We start from the raw sequence: 14,325 nt of genomic DNA, 5'->3' as shown, positions 1-14,325 counted from the left end.
GTACAGCACATAAACATAAAAGTTTCACAATAATATTCAGTGATCCAGCATGTCAGAAGCTTACATAGACTTTACACAAAGCTTATTGTGTTGCAACAAATTCCACTAAACTATTTTCTTAGAATGCCAATTGTTGCTTTGATAATGGCAAAATCAAGACACCATAGGTATCACTCTCTAAAGGGAACCCAGCAATCTGGTCTAATTGTTAACTGACTAATGAAAGTTAATTTTTAAGTTGGGGCAGCGGAAATTTCATGCTTGCACAACATAATTTTTATAGTAACACTGGCTTTGGCTCTGATAGGGGTGCACATGGACAGAGACTGCTATCAGGCACTAGGATAGCAACGGGCACACATTGTCATCTGCAAAGGCTCAGATGTTTCTCACAGCATCTTGTTAAGAGAGCTGCAAAGAGAAGGAACTGGAAGCGTGCAACTCTTTAAAGAAATCTCTCCAACTCTTCCCATTGCTGTTGCTTATTCTTTCAATTTGTGTATCAAGAATGTGCCACTGAGTCCCTCTCCAAGGACGAGCATGTCCCCCGTCAGCTGAAGAGTAGTCATAGCAATAAATGCTCAGCTTCATAAACATATTCCCATGCATTATCTCAAAACCCTGCATTCTCTCTTCCATGTTTTCAGCCTATTTACAAAGACAAAACTTGACTATAGCCAATCTCTTTACTTTTCTCCCAATGCACAGCGGGAAGGATTTCTGAGTGCTAAAAATCAGCATAGCAACATGCAGATCTTTATGTTTCTCCAAAGGCTGCCTCTGGAAAGTACAATGCATGAGTGCCCTTGGTTTCACCTACACCACCTGGGTTTACGGTACAGAACCACTCAGAAATGGGGGAGGAGGACACGAACGAAGGCAGACAGATTCTACTACTTTTTGGCTAGAAAAAAGAAAGTCTGCAGTCCTATTGCTACAGACAAGTGGCCCACTAATCCTGCCTTGCTCTGCCCCAGGAGACACTCTTCAAAAGAAGTAGCGTGTACGTGCTGGTCCAGGGGTAATGAAGACACTGCTTGAATGCCAGCCCATGTCACAGGTTTAAGTAGCCTGTGGGGTCCTGAGCTGCCCTTACCTCACCTGGGTGAATATAACTCACACTAAATTAATTTTCTCAAAGAGAGAAAAGAGAGAATCAATATTTATTCCAGGATCAAAACGCTTTTCGCTTAAAGAACTCAGCAGTCAAGAAAAATGAGGAGCAATCATTTTGTTCCCATGACAAACAAAAGCTTCCTTGCCAGTAGACACTGTATATTGACAATAACCTGTAAGCATCGTAGTACGCATAGTAATAAGATGGTATTTTGCTGCAGTGGATTTCTATCTTGTAGTTTTTGGTTCTAAACAGAAATCTTAAAGAATCAAAATATTGTTTATTTTCCATTAAATAGCAACACTAAAACGGTTACAGTTCATAAGCATTTAATTCCCTCCCTCCAACATCAGCTTTACTTAACACGTCCTAATTTAAATACTGAGACCATAAATAGCAACTAAAAAATCATCAACCAATTCAAAATGCAAGAAACAGGAAGTTTGGGGTTTTTTTTGGGAAACTACTATTTTATTTTATTGCAATTAATTTGGTAGTGCACCAAGCTACCACCAAAAATGTCACACCAGATTAACTTTCTTTTTATTAACCATGGCAGGTCAAATAATTAAAAAACTGAAGGTGTCTTGGTAATGAGGCTTAACTCAAGGACATTAATTTACAATGACACAGGTTCCTCCTTTCTGTGTTACCTCACATACTTAGTAAGAAATCCTTGAAGGGTCAAATTCTTATGTCATCTAGAAATTATTTTGATCACACTCTCTCTCTCAACTGTATTCATTTTGCTTCTAATACAACTTCCAGTTTTCACTCTGTCACATCAACTTGGCATTTAGGGGCTTGATTCTGTTTCAAAAGATGTCATAAACCACGCTTGTCATCACCTGCTGCCTTACATAGACCTCAGCGGTAACTATGTCACAGGCCAAGTAAAACCAGCTTTTGTTAGCCACCCACTGATCGTGACATGTATGAACAGTTCTGGGCCTCCACTTTATAAAATGGCATGAGCTGGTATTTAATCAATCAAAAACGTTCGAGCGAACACCAACTCTCCATAGTTTTTGGCATATTTCTGAATGTATTTTAAACACTTGTGACAGCAGTGTTTCCTCAAATATTTTGATCGCACCTATTTCTTTCCAGTGCTCCCTAATCAAACCAAATCAAATCCTGTATGTACCATTACCACGATGCAGTATATTTCTTCTCTTTTGGATTTTGCGGTTATTTCTGATTGCTATTTTATCTCATTTTTCAGAAAAAACGGCACCTGTAAGAGTGGGCAGTGAAAATAAACAGCAACAGTGATGCAATAACATGTTCTTCAACAAGGATGAGACTGAGTGTAGGCTCACTGTATCGGGTAAGTACAAAGTAATGCCCAGTCCTGAAGGTGATAATCTGATGTTATAATACTGGACATAACAAAACATACATTAATATGGATTGAGAAGACAGTGAAAACAAGATTAAAATGCAATCAGAAGTTCTATTTCGTTTTACTTTTACAGGGGTTGCATTGAGGCTCAGGAAAACCGCTGAGCTGAAAATGGGTGGAGATTCAGAGAATGCTTTAAAGAAGCATAATCTATGCTCGCTCTGTTCCCGCTCTTCCCTTCGCACTCATTTATGGTCATTAGGGGACTTGTTACTCTTTTTTTTTTTTTTTCTTTTCCCACCATTCTAGAAACACAGCAATAGCCGGCTTCACGCATGGAGAGGATGGCATAAGCTCCTAGTACATTTCCCAGTCCCTAAACTCATTTAATATAAAATCCTCAAGTTGAGGACATAACAGATATTAAACTGATAAAAACATATGCTACACCTGATCTTTGCCAAAAGGTCAAGAAGCAAACGCGAGTCAGCATTTGATGGTTTCTTGGTCTGGCTCAGGGAGCACACTGAGACTGAATCGTCCTAAGATTTTAACACCACAGTAGGAACAATTATGTAGCTTTGTCACTCAGATTTATTTCAAGAAGCTGCAGACAGACTACAGACCTCAAAGAACTGACGCCAGGATTTCAATGAGCTCATGATTTTGCACACACAGTAACTGTTCCAGGACAGGAACTTGGGGAAGATAACAATGCCATGTCCAGCCTCCCAAAATATTCCAGTCTTGGCCTGATTATTTCCTCTATGATCAACTGAAAAAAACAAAACAAAACAAAACGAAACAAAAAAACCCAACAACCTTCCCTCTAACCTCGTGCTGCCCCCTTACCCCCTGCCCCAAACACTTTAGCAATCTTCTGGTTTCCGAATCATTATGGGCTTATTTTAGAACCTTCTCCCCATGGATTCGATTTCTTCTACAGAAAATATTTCACAAAATTCTAAAAAGTTGAGGGACTTTTTAATAAATAACATACTAAGGACACAACTGCACACTGCAGTGCATTTTCCTAATGCTTGCTGGACTCATTAGAGCATCTTACACGCTAATTCAAAGACTACATCTCAGTCTTGACAAAGCATGATTTTTAATTATGCTGTATCAAACTCCACAATAAATTAACACAGAAAATGTCCACACACAAAGAACACTAAGACAATACTGCTAAAGCTTCAAAAAAATCATCCCTGCGCGTGGAAAGTAAAAATGTCTTTCGAAGTTAATGACTAATAACACGAGACATTTGAGTATCTTGGAACAAGACAACAATTTCTTAAAAATTATTTTCATTTTCAAGAACGCTTTGTAAACAAGCTTGGAAAGCTTTTTATTTCCCATTATATTTTCAATCACTCATTATAATCACTAATTATTTATAAGAATAGAACAGCAGGTCAAAAGTAAAAGGAAATGTATTGTCACAGCAGAAATACCCAGCTAATATACTGACGCTGGTGTTCCAAGCTGTGCAAGAGAGCCAGCCAACTAGATGGTAATTGGTTTACTTTCAACACAGAGTATTCAGTGAATCGGTATCTGCAAATCTACTGGATTTTAATGAGTTAAAATATTTTAATAGGATAGCTTTGTTCTTTAATCACCTTTCCCTAAGGCTCTGAACAACATTTAAGCGTGTGCTTAATTTGCTATTGAAGTCAACAGAACTTTCAGTGAATACTGGAAGTTAAACATGTGCTTAATGAGATTTACTGAATCAGAATGCGTAAAACCCGATGTGAACAGAATCAAAGCCCAGAGGCATTAGTCAAGTCCACCCTGAGTTTCCCTAAAGATACAGGGCCTCCAAAATTAGATTGAAAATTTTATAATTATTATGACACATCTACTGTATGTCTGCATTTCTAAAATACTTCTATAGCAAAACACGTACCAGACTCCATAGGTCTTTAAAGTAGGAAGAGTAAAAAACCTTTGAATTTACCCAAAAATACTAGCTTTTGTGGAATTTTGCTTGGTATCAGTAGGTAAGCAATGCCCTTTGACAGGAGACAATCGTTGATTTGTCTCATGTTTCCTCCAAAAAGAAAATGTAGTACAACTAAAATGTTTTGACTGGGGGCAGGAGGGAATGAAGGGATGGAGTTAACATACATATTTCAGCTATCGGCTCCTCTGCGAAAAAGAAGGAATGTAATCCAATATTAGTATCCCACTTCCTCAATCATTCAGGGAAACTGCATAATCCTCTCAAACCTGCATATGAACATCTGCATTATACCAGATGATACTCATTCTCAGATTAAATTAAATTAAATTACCTGCATGCCTTTAAGCCCTCTTTTTTATTACCAAAGACTACCATTTCTTCCTAGCGTGGAGGAGTTTAGTTTAACAAATAACAACTCAGTGATCTTTGAATGCAGCATATAAAATATAAAACTGTTCTTTACTATTTTGTGTGACATTTAAATGGCTTACGTGAACATTTAATTGAATTGCAACTAATAAATATTTTCCTTGACGGTAAATATTAAAAAGAGTTCGACTCCAAGAGAAATAGTCATCGGATTCCACAAAGAGAAATATTCTTCAGATTCCACACTTGCTATAAATGTTCAAATCTGACTTAGCAATATTTTAATTCTTTCCCTTCTAGCTTACACTGAGGATCTGTTTCTGACATCAAATGTCAGAGATTTTTTTTTGTTTCTGCCCAGAAAAACTACCAGTGTATTGGAAAAATGTTTAGCAATTTCTCTTAACAATATTCTGTCACCAATCCTTTCTCTAATATACTGTCAAAATCAGCAAATCTGCTGAAGACAAATATTTGCAAATTTAAATTTTGAACACTGCAGTTGTTACTCCAATATGGCAGTCATTAGCATGGAAGGAGTTAATCTTCCCCGCTCTTTTTAAGAGTAAAAAAGGCTAGGAACAGCTGTCACTCAGGTGATGAATACAAGCTGCCAGCCTTTTAAACAGCAGGTACAGCATTTGAGCTCTGAATTAATTAGCATTCAGAAAGCCTAAACACTGCTTGATAACTCTGCAAGATAATTTTTGTCCCTTCCTGCAAATTAATACTGCTATTAAGATGAGCAAGGACACAATGCAGATCGTAATTGTACCCATTAAACAAAGTTTCACAAATAACAAATTAGAGGGTCTAGCCAAGAATGCATCGAGTCAAATAAAGCATTCCTGCAAATAACACACAGGAATCCATCTTCGCGTTTCCACGGCATTCACAAAACACATACAATATGAATTCCTGTGTAAATGCATGAAATGTTTGCTGCGTATGAGCACAGGCTTCTCAAAAGTTCAAGTTTCTAAATGTTTAAATAGTGGCTTTGTCTCAAAAGCATTCAGGCTACTTCCATACAAGAGCCCCTTTTAACGTATGCACGTACGCTGAAATGACAAGTTCACAAGGCCTCGGAGATTATACTTCGAACGTCTTAAAAAACAAGGCCTCCACCAAATGCTGTTTCAGCACTGCACCAAAGTCTAAACACCCCGGTGTGAAAAACCTGCCTCCTTTATATATCATTTCATTTAAATGACAAACATATTTTAAAAAGCACAAAAATGATTGATGTCGGAATTTAATGGTGTTTAATAAGCGGCCATCTGTCAGCAGTCAAGGAGTAAAAAAGCAGCACATTACTATTTCCCAAAAGATTAGAAATATTGATGCTAATTAAAAGGCACATTATCATTATCTGAAAGAAATGTCTAAACACTAATCAGGCTTCAAGTCCAGTGAAGGGGAAGGGGGAGACCCATGGATACCAGCGTTCCCCAAGTGGGTCGTTTGAGCTGGTAATCTCTAAACTGGTGTTGTGATGATAGTGGACAGATCGGAACTCGGCAAGTAGCAGATAACTCCTGACTGGGTGGGCAAGCAATTAAAACCTGACCTGACGTATGAAAAGACTATTTATTTTTAACTCAAGTCTTTAGAACAAATCTTTGGCACGTTTTTACAAAGAAGAGAACTACGCTAAACATGGCATTTGACTATTTATTTTTTCCACTTTTCCACACACGGTATTTCAAAACAAAATAAAACTTGGCATCACGGTGCCCAAACATATGATTAATTGCACTAAACTGCAGCGTACTCGGCGTTTTTAGCCGCAAAATGGATTGACGTCACATGCGCATAAGGGACTTGTGTGGTTAAGTATGACTGAAACCCCCACATATAGGAACAAAACCCATGAACATGGTGTCTGGGGAACACTTTTGACTATTTGGGCCTTTAAGAACTCCCTTCTGGGGTCCAGGGCTGGGGAGTGCTATGGAGGAAGAAGGTACATAAAGATAGGTGGTTCAGGCTGCTGCTAATGTTTGCCTGGAGCTCTGCCTTCAACATTAATAGTCAGTTTATTGCCTTTTAAAATGTGGTATTTATTGACATTTTCATAATTCATCTCCATCAGAACCTCTTTTAAGCAAACAGACCTCTACTAACCTCAAAATCCATGCTTCATGTTTGAACAGAAGCAGCCAGCAGCCCGTAACATGCTTTTTGTCTTAGTATGTAAAAACCTGACAAGACTTTTGGCGTTTATTGCTTGCAGAGAGGCAAAGTTATAGGCCATGAGCAAACGTTTCCCTGCCCTTGGGATACAAGAGATATGTAAGCAATATATGACTGATCCCACCTCCCACGTGGTGGACACTATACATATAGGTACAGCAATATGATTCTACGGGCCTTGCTCATCAGTCTGCCAACTTAACGAGGCCATTTGAACAGTTTTGTGGTGCCAAAGGAAAGGGGCAGGTGAGTGGTGCAGAACACTCCAGCGTTGAAGATAAGTGAAGCATAGACAAGCACCAAGTAAAAAGTGTACTGGGAACAGAGGGAGAAAACAGGGATGGGAGAATCACATTGAAACATTGGAAGGATGGAAAAATGGCAAACTGAAAGTGCCACAGCCATGGCTGCAGAAAAGCACAGCTACCCTGGCAACTGAGGCCCAGGGGCACAAGGATCCATACATAATTAAGACCAGTCATTTTTTCCACTGCATTTTTAACAGCAAACTTTTTCACCTGTAACTGCCACTATCAAATTACCACCTCCACAGTGCAAAGCCACCTCTAGTCTTCCTCCTCAGGTCAAGGAACCCATTCATCACCGTCAAGTGGAGCATATTTCTATTTTTACTTGTCATTTTCAAACCACCGCTTCACACAGGTGTGACCTCTGATCCTGCTTTTCCTTCCAACACTCCCTTGCCATACTCTCACAGTCCTCCATTATCTCCTCCCTGAGAAATATTAAAAAACTTAAGAAAGATGTCCCTGGTTTTGATTACCCTATTTCAATCTAACTCCTTGATCTTCAGCATAAACACTTCAATCATTCTGGCATTTTCATTGACTCAAATTAAACGCAGAGCCAGTAATTATTTCACAATCCCCTTGCCCTTTCATACACAGGTCTTCTGCCTTACACGATGACAAAGTATTACCTCCCAGATCCTTAAACGCTTCAGATACTTCAGATACGCTTTGGATATGAATCTGACACGAGAGGACTCTTAAGTAAACCTTGTGAGGCTTACCCAGTACTAATTATTAGCTATTACAGGGCTTTTCTAATGTTGTGCTCCAATGCTCAAACATGACGCAAGCCATAGAACCACACAATTGTTCCACTGATTAACAGGTTCCTCAGGGTGATCGTGAGCACTAAGTACAAGATCCCCTGTATTTCTGCAGCCTGCTAAATGTAAATTCAGTGGAGCTGACACCAAAAGGGAAATTCCCAGTACTGTGTAGGCACATTCCAGACAGGAGGTTTAGGCAGACATACAGAAATGAAAAAATACCGTCAGTATCCTGTTTTGCTCATGTTATTTACTTCGATATTCACTACATTTGTTTTAAACTGTCACCAAATTCTTTATTCTTTGTGCTTCACAGATTTGCTTTCTGACTGTGCAACTGTTGTACATTGTATGGATGTCAGAGCAGAAGTGGAATGTATTAAAAGCTGGATAATTGTAAGTTGGGGCATGTGGCGCTAAGGAGAATGTAGGAGTTAGTGGGAAGAAGGGGGTTTTGTTTTGATTTTTTCAAGAGTCCGGATATGACTAAAGCTTTTTCCGGTGGGCAAAGAAAATATCCCTTGTTTCTCTGTTTCTCCACATTTTGAAAAGTTGCTTGCTTTTTTTTTCCTCCTTATTTTTACTTTTATTTTTTTAACATTAATTCTAAGTTACATGAAAAATAATAAACCTTCCTTCTGGTTCTCTTCTTCTGTCCCAAGAAAATCCGTTCTCAAACAGCATGCATTACATTGAGGATTTTGAAAAAAAAAAAAAAAAAAAAAAAAAGCACAGAAATGAGCTAGCTGCTGTGTAAACATGTCAGACTTCATAGCTCACATGCATTGAAATGACCAGCGCAGTTTGCTCTTCTCAAAGGTATTGCTTCAAGCTGATTGCTGACTCAAGACAAGAACACAACTCTGGTCACAGTGAGTTTCTGAGTATTTTCTCTGCAGCTGCAGGGTATAGAGGGTTTTCTGTTTGTTTTGCTTTTTTCCCCCCTTTTTCATATGAAACCTCGGATTCTGAAGTACAGTTTGGCAGCACCAGGCTGAATCCGCTGCCAGTTTCCTAGGGTACAGAATCTCTAAAAACACAAAGCCCTGACTATCTTCTTGCCCAATAAATAATCAAAATTTTGCACCACGATCTCCCTTAAAAAATATGACTTCTTGTTTTTCCCTCTCGGTTGCAGCTAATCCTTTCTGCCAACAGGGTTTCATCTGTAACAAGTCTGCCTGTGACACGTTAGGTCCCCACGCATCTCCTAACAAATCCCCCATGCACGGCGCGGTTTGCAGAGTGCACAGGTTGCAAAAAGGACCGCAGAGACAGAGCCTCTCTCGTCTAATGGGATCAGAAAGGCTGCGCTTTCACATGGAAGATGCTCATCAAACGAGAGGAGGGGAAGAGACAGCGCTCTGACAGGGAAGTCCAGGCTTACGGATTGCATTTCGAGTGCATAAGCAGAACAGAGCATTCATGATATTTGTATTCTTGAACGCCTCTTCTGTCGGGTTGAATTATTGGTCACGTGTTCATAGCTGTCAAGCTGGAAAGCTGACCCAGGCGATGTTTGCTTCGTACTCAGCAATTTTAAACAGCTTTTTTCTAGGCTTTAAGGGCTAGCATTGTATAACTTGCTGTCTAGGACTGGTCCTTCCTTTTCTCATCCCCTCTTCTGGCCCGGCTTCAATTTTATGCTTGTTCACTTTGCCCAACATATCAAAAGAAAACACACGAGGCAGTAAGAAGTGGACAAACATTTTTGCCAGGAGTAAAGTATCAGAAGCTTCTCCTGGTTTCGCAGAAGGAATAAAGGGAATGAACTCCGTGAGAGCTATTTGCTCTCCCCACTTATTTGGTTCTTTTTAAAACCTGCCTGCCCCTCTATCAATGGTTGCCTACATTTAATGCGCGGTTGTGGAGGGGAGGAAGGTGACAGACACCAGCATCCTCACCAACCTCTCTCGCAAAATGCTATTGCACTGTGTGGCTGCTTTCTCCCACTTTCTCAGGGAAACACCTCTACTTTCATCTCATTGACAAGGAAACGAAAAGCGTGCTTAAATTTGCTATAGGGACCCTTGACACCTCGGGGGGTGTCATTTCTTCCAGTTATCTGGGATTTGAAACCAGTTCCCACACGGCTCTCTGGGCTTCTCCAAAATCTTCTGTCAAGCCAAGAGTTTCAGTTCAATCAGTGGGCTGCAAAAGCTGCTTTTGATGGGTGCCAAACTGCTAATAACTGAGAGATTACAATGGCCATGTAATCAAAAAAATTACCAGTATTCCAGTTTCATCTTTTGAGATGTCTGAGAAAACGAGCATGCCTGTGGCCGTACACACACAACCACACATTCTCCAGCAGAGTGGAATCATGTATCTGAGGGTTCTTTGAAAGGGAGATGTCTATATATTCTGTTCTTGGATCAATTAGATGGTGCAGCCGAACCAACAGAGCTAATTACAGTGACAACGTTTCCTCACATACTGCATCATTTTTGTATCTTTTCAAATAATTCCATTATTTACATTATGTTCTAGTTATTTAATGTTATAATCAGATGAGACACCCCAAGTACACTCCATAAAATTTCACCCTGGGCTTTCTGCTGAAATGCTGGTATTGCAAAACCTCCACTGGACGTTTACACTTTAGTAAATACTGTTGCAGACACTTTAGAAAAATTCACGCACACAAGTCTCTCAATATTGTTTCCTATATACAAAAATCCCAAACAAACCAGAGGCATTCATTCATAACATGCGTTAATGGGCAGAAATTTCTTGACATGGACTCTATAAACCTTCAAATACTTGCAAGGTAAATACTTCACTTTTGTGTAATAAGAAATGACAAAACTTTGGTTTTGATGAAACACTTGGACTTAATTTTCATTATACCAGCACTTGTACCAAGCACAGATGGGAAGAAGTATGAATTTATTTTATGCTCCCTTTAATATATTCATAGCAATATAGATTTAGATTTATTGTATTATTGCTAACTAAACTTGAGATCCATTCATCTGGGGAAAACATGCGAGGAACACCCAGATTCCTGAATGGATGATACTTGTTTGGCTAAGAGGAATTAGGCCACAGGCACTCTACACACCTTATAATTAGGTGAGATCCTGAGGACTTAAAAAAAGAAGAAAAAGAAAAAAAAAGGGCACCTGAACAAATTTTCCCATCTGCTTTCAGAATGGCTGGTCAATCAGTTGTCAGCTAAAGAACTCAAAAAAAAAAAAAGTTAATTGACATTATTTACTAACTGTTCAAAAAGAGCACAAGAGTAGCAAAACCACACAAATCTTCCTCTTGTCCAAGTAGAGAAGCCAACGTACACATTATTTCAGGGGGACACTTGTCTCTCTGCACAGTAATGCTGCTTCACCTAATAAATTGGTTTTATGTGCTTACACCCAGTAACTTTAGATACCTGTTTAACTCTTTGGTTTTGGTTTGGTTTTTTTTTTTTAAAACTGAATATGAAAGTAAAAAGACCTACTTAAAGGCATCTTGCAAGTGAATCAGATCCCCTGAAAGAAGATAATACTACAAAGGATAAACAGAAAAATTACACAAATTCCTTATAACGGCCGAAGACTTTGGCTTTTCAAGGCATCTGGTGATCTAAACAAGTCCACTGGGACAACATGGCATGTAAACAAATTAACATTTTGTTTAAACGTCCATCAACAAAATCTTTCCATTCAAACCCAGGTCGCTGCACTGGCAGCTGTTAAAAGCAGTGACACTCCTGTCTTACACAGAAGCTAAGGAGTGGGTGGAAACACCATTTTACTTTTAAAACATCTCCCTAAAATCTTACACTTCGCATTTTTCTAAATTTATACAAATACATGTTACATGACAATTCCTAGGGACAACCTCCCAAATTCCTTCCTCCACCCTTCTCTCATTCAAAATGTTGGAGGTTAAAACCCCAAACCATTCACTCCAAACAGCAGCCAGTGCAATTTTCGTACGTTGCTCTATGTTGCTCATCCTCATTGCCATAATATATTTTAGAGCCAGTTTTACAGGGTAGTGACATAATGCAAACTCTTTGAGAAAAACACTAAAGGAAAAATGCTGGCACAAAGCGTCAATCAGCAGATTGACCAAAGAATTCTGTCGGATTACCCTCTTAAATTCATGGAATTTGCACCTTGCCACTTGGGCAGCGCAGTGTGAGCCCAGGAAGCCAGGCAGACAACACCACATGATTCCAGCAGAACAGCACGGCCCGTCAGAGTGAATCTTCAAAATCCTTCATTGAAGGTGGCACAAACACAGGCTGAAACACACTACGAGGGCACACCTGGGAGGAAGGTGGGGAAAGGTGGTGGGGCAAAACCAGGGAGAAATGAAAGCAGCTCACAAAACCAGAGAAATAATTTTCTCGGTTTCCTCTTTAACTGTGTGTCAAAATTTTATGTAGCTTTCTTTAACGAGTTTTCTCTCAGTATGAAGAGTCAACACTGAATTTTGCTAAAACCTGTCTCAATTTGTTAAATAGGTTATGAACTACAACGAACACACACAAGACACAGACATTCTTCCTCTTAGCCACGTAAAAACACAGGACCAAGCTGCAGGTGATAAACAGTCAAGAATAACAAAATCCGGTCTACTTCACTGCGAGTGAGCAAGTTACACACATAATCCCTTTCCTAGATATTTCTAGCACACTGTACAAGAATTTTAAAATGTGTCGCACATGACGGTTCTCCTAATACCTTTAATTAAAACACTACCAGAAGTTATAATGAAAAAGGATTACTTTTTTTTTTTTTTTTTAATACACTAAAACCTCGGGCTCCTGTTATTTTACATTCTGGTAAGAAGGAAATGAACAATGAAGCCACATTTTGGGATTTAAGATAATCGTAAGATTTTAAGTTGAAGGGCAGGAAAGAGGCTTCATTTTTAAATTTGCTTTTAGCACATACAAGCCTTATGTTCCTTTATTATTACAAAGACTACCATTTAAAATTTCACCCTTTTAAACCCCCACCATTTGTTCACAAGCTGCATCTTCCCCCTGCCCCAATATAAATGACAAACATGGGCTCTCACTGAATGAACGGAAGCTAGCTGATAATTGGCTTTATTGTCATTTCTGGCTGTCTTGTAACACCCTCTGGATTTTGCTCTGACTGCAAAATTCTTAACATCATCCCGGTTTTCATGGTGCTCAGCACACTAGCGTGTCACTACTTAAAATAGAACGAGGCTATTTGCCAACCCTCCCGCTCCCAGCTGACAAAAGGCATTTTATCCTCTCCTGGATAATAGCTGGGATAGGGGATAAAAGCTGGGATACGGGGACACAGCAAGATGAAGGTCAATTGACTCCAAGATCCTTGCATGCCCGTGTGAAAAGCCAGCACGTCCACCCACTACGGGTATTCAGCACTTCTTTGTGTTTTATGGGGTTCAGAGTGTGTATTTCAGCGGCAGCTGTAAGAACTTCAGTTGCCCAGCCTCTGTTTCTTTGCTCCAGGAATAGGGCCATCGGCAGGTGCTGTCTGCTTGATGCAGTGATGCCAGGTCCTCCACGGAGGAGAGAATGATGGTGGCCATGCAACGAGACAAGTAACGGTCTTGTCTCCTCTCCTTCACAAGACTCCCACCTCACGATTGGCAACAAAATGAGGCAGGGAACTCTTTCACAACACAAGCCTGATTCCCAGAGCTGTATCATCTTCTACAATCAAAAAATCTTTTGGGGTCTATGATCACATCGTTAATAACTGAATGATGATGACCATATACAAAGGGAGAAGACTTAAGCAAAAGTGTGCAAGTGACTATAACTCTCTGACCTTCTTTTAACGCATCTCCTCTGTGTGTAATTTCTGGGATTTTGAGGCTGGGAAAAAAGATTGAAATTGGTTTGTTTGATTATTATTTTTTAATGTAGACTGGTTGTTTGGATTTTTTTTACTTTTTTTTTTTTAAATGTAAATTGGAAAGCCAAACTGATCTGCCATTATGGAGCAGCGTGTTGATGCCGACAGGCACATCATCAATTCCAAAGATCCGCTTACCAAAAATCTGGTACCTAAGCAATTGAAGCAAAAGACAGAGGTAGCAGATTATCTTCTGTGATAACAGGATGATAACATATATATCTGCTACTGCGTTTCATAAAGTATTTGCTAACAGCAGAGAAAAATCCTGAGTTCAATTCCAGATTTTTGATAAAGGTGCTCCACTCATTACAGGTCCTTTCCATCCAGCTCCCTTCCTTTTGCAGAACACAGCTCTGAAACGTTAACACCTCTGCT

The 14,325-nt window shown here is 39.4% G+C and overlaps 1 protein-coding gene and 1 non-coding gene across 4 annotated transcripts in view; both read right to left on the bottom strand.

Annotated features, from left to right (window-relative positions):
- The window catches only part of MACROD2 (mono-ADP ribosylhydrolase 2), an 891,460-nt gene that overhangs the window by 484,655 nt on the left and 392,480 nt on the right, over positions 1-14,325 (bottom strand). The gene's annotated exons all lie outside the window — the stretch shown is intronic.
- Positions 2,753-2,942, bottom strand: LOC128908006 (U2 spliceosomal RNA). The gene has a single exon (XR_008465820.1). It is a non-coding gene; the product is annotated as a U2 spliceosomal RNA (small nuclear RNA).

The sequence above is a fragment of the Rissa tridactyla genome, chromosome 3 (genome assembly GCF_028500815.1).
Source record: "Rissa tridactyla isolate bRisTri1 chromosome 3, bRisTri1.patW.cur.20221130, whole genome shotgun sequence".
Taxonomy (NCBI): domain Eukaryota; kingdom Metazoa; phylum Chordata; class Aves; order Charadriiformes; family Laridae; genus Rissa; species Rissa tridactyla.
This window is presented reverse-complemented; position numbering and strand designations above follow the sequence as displayed.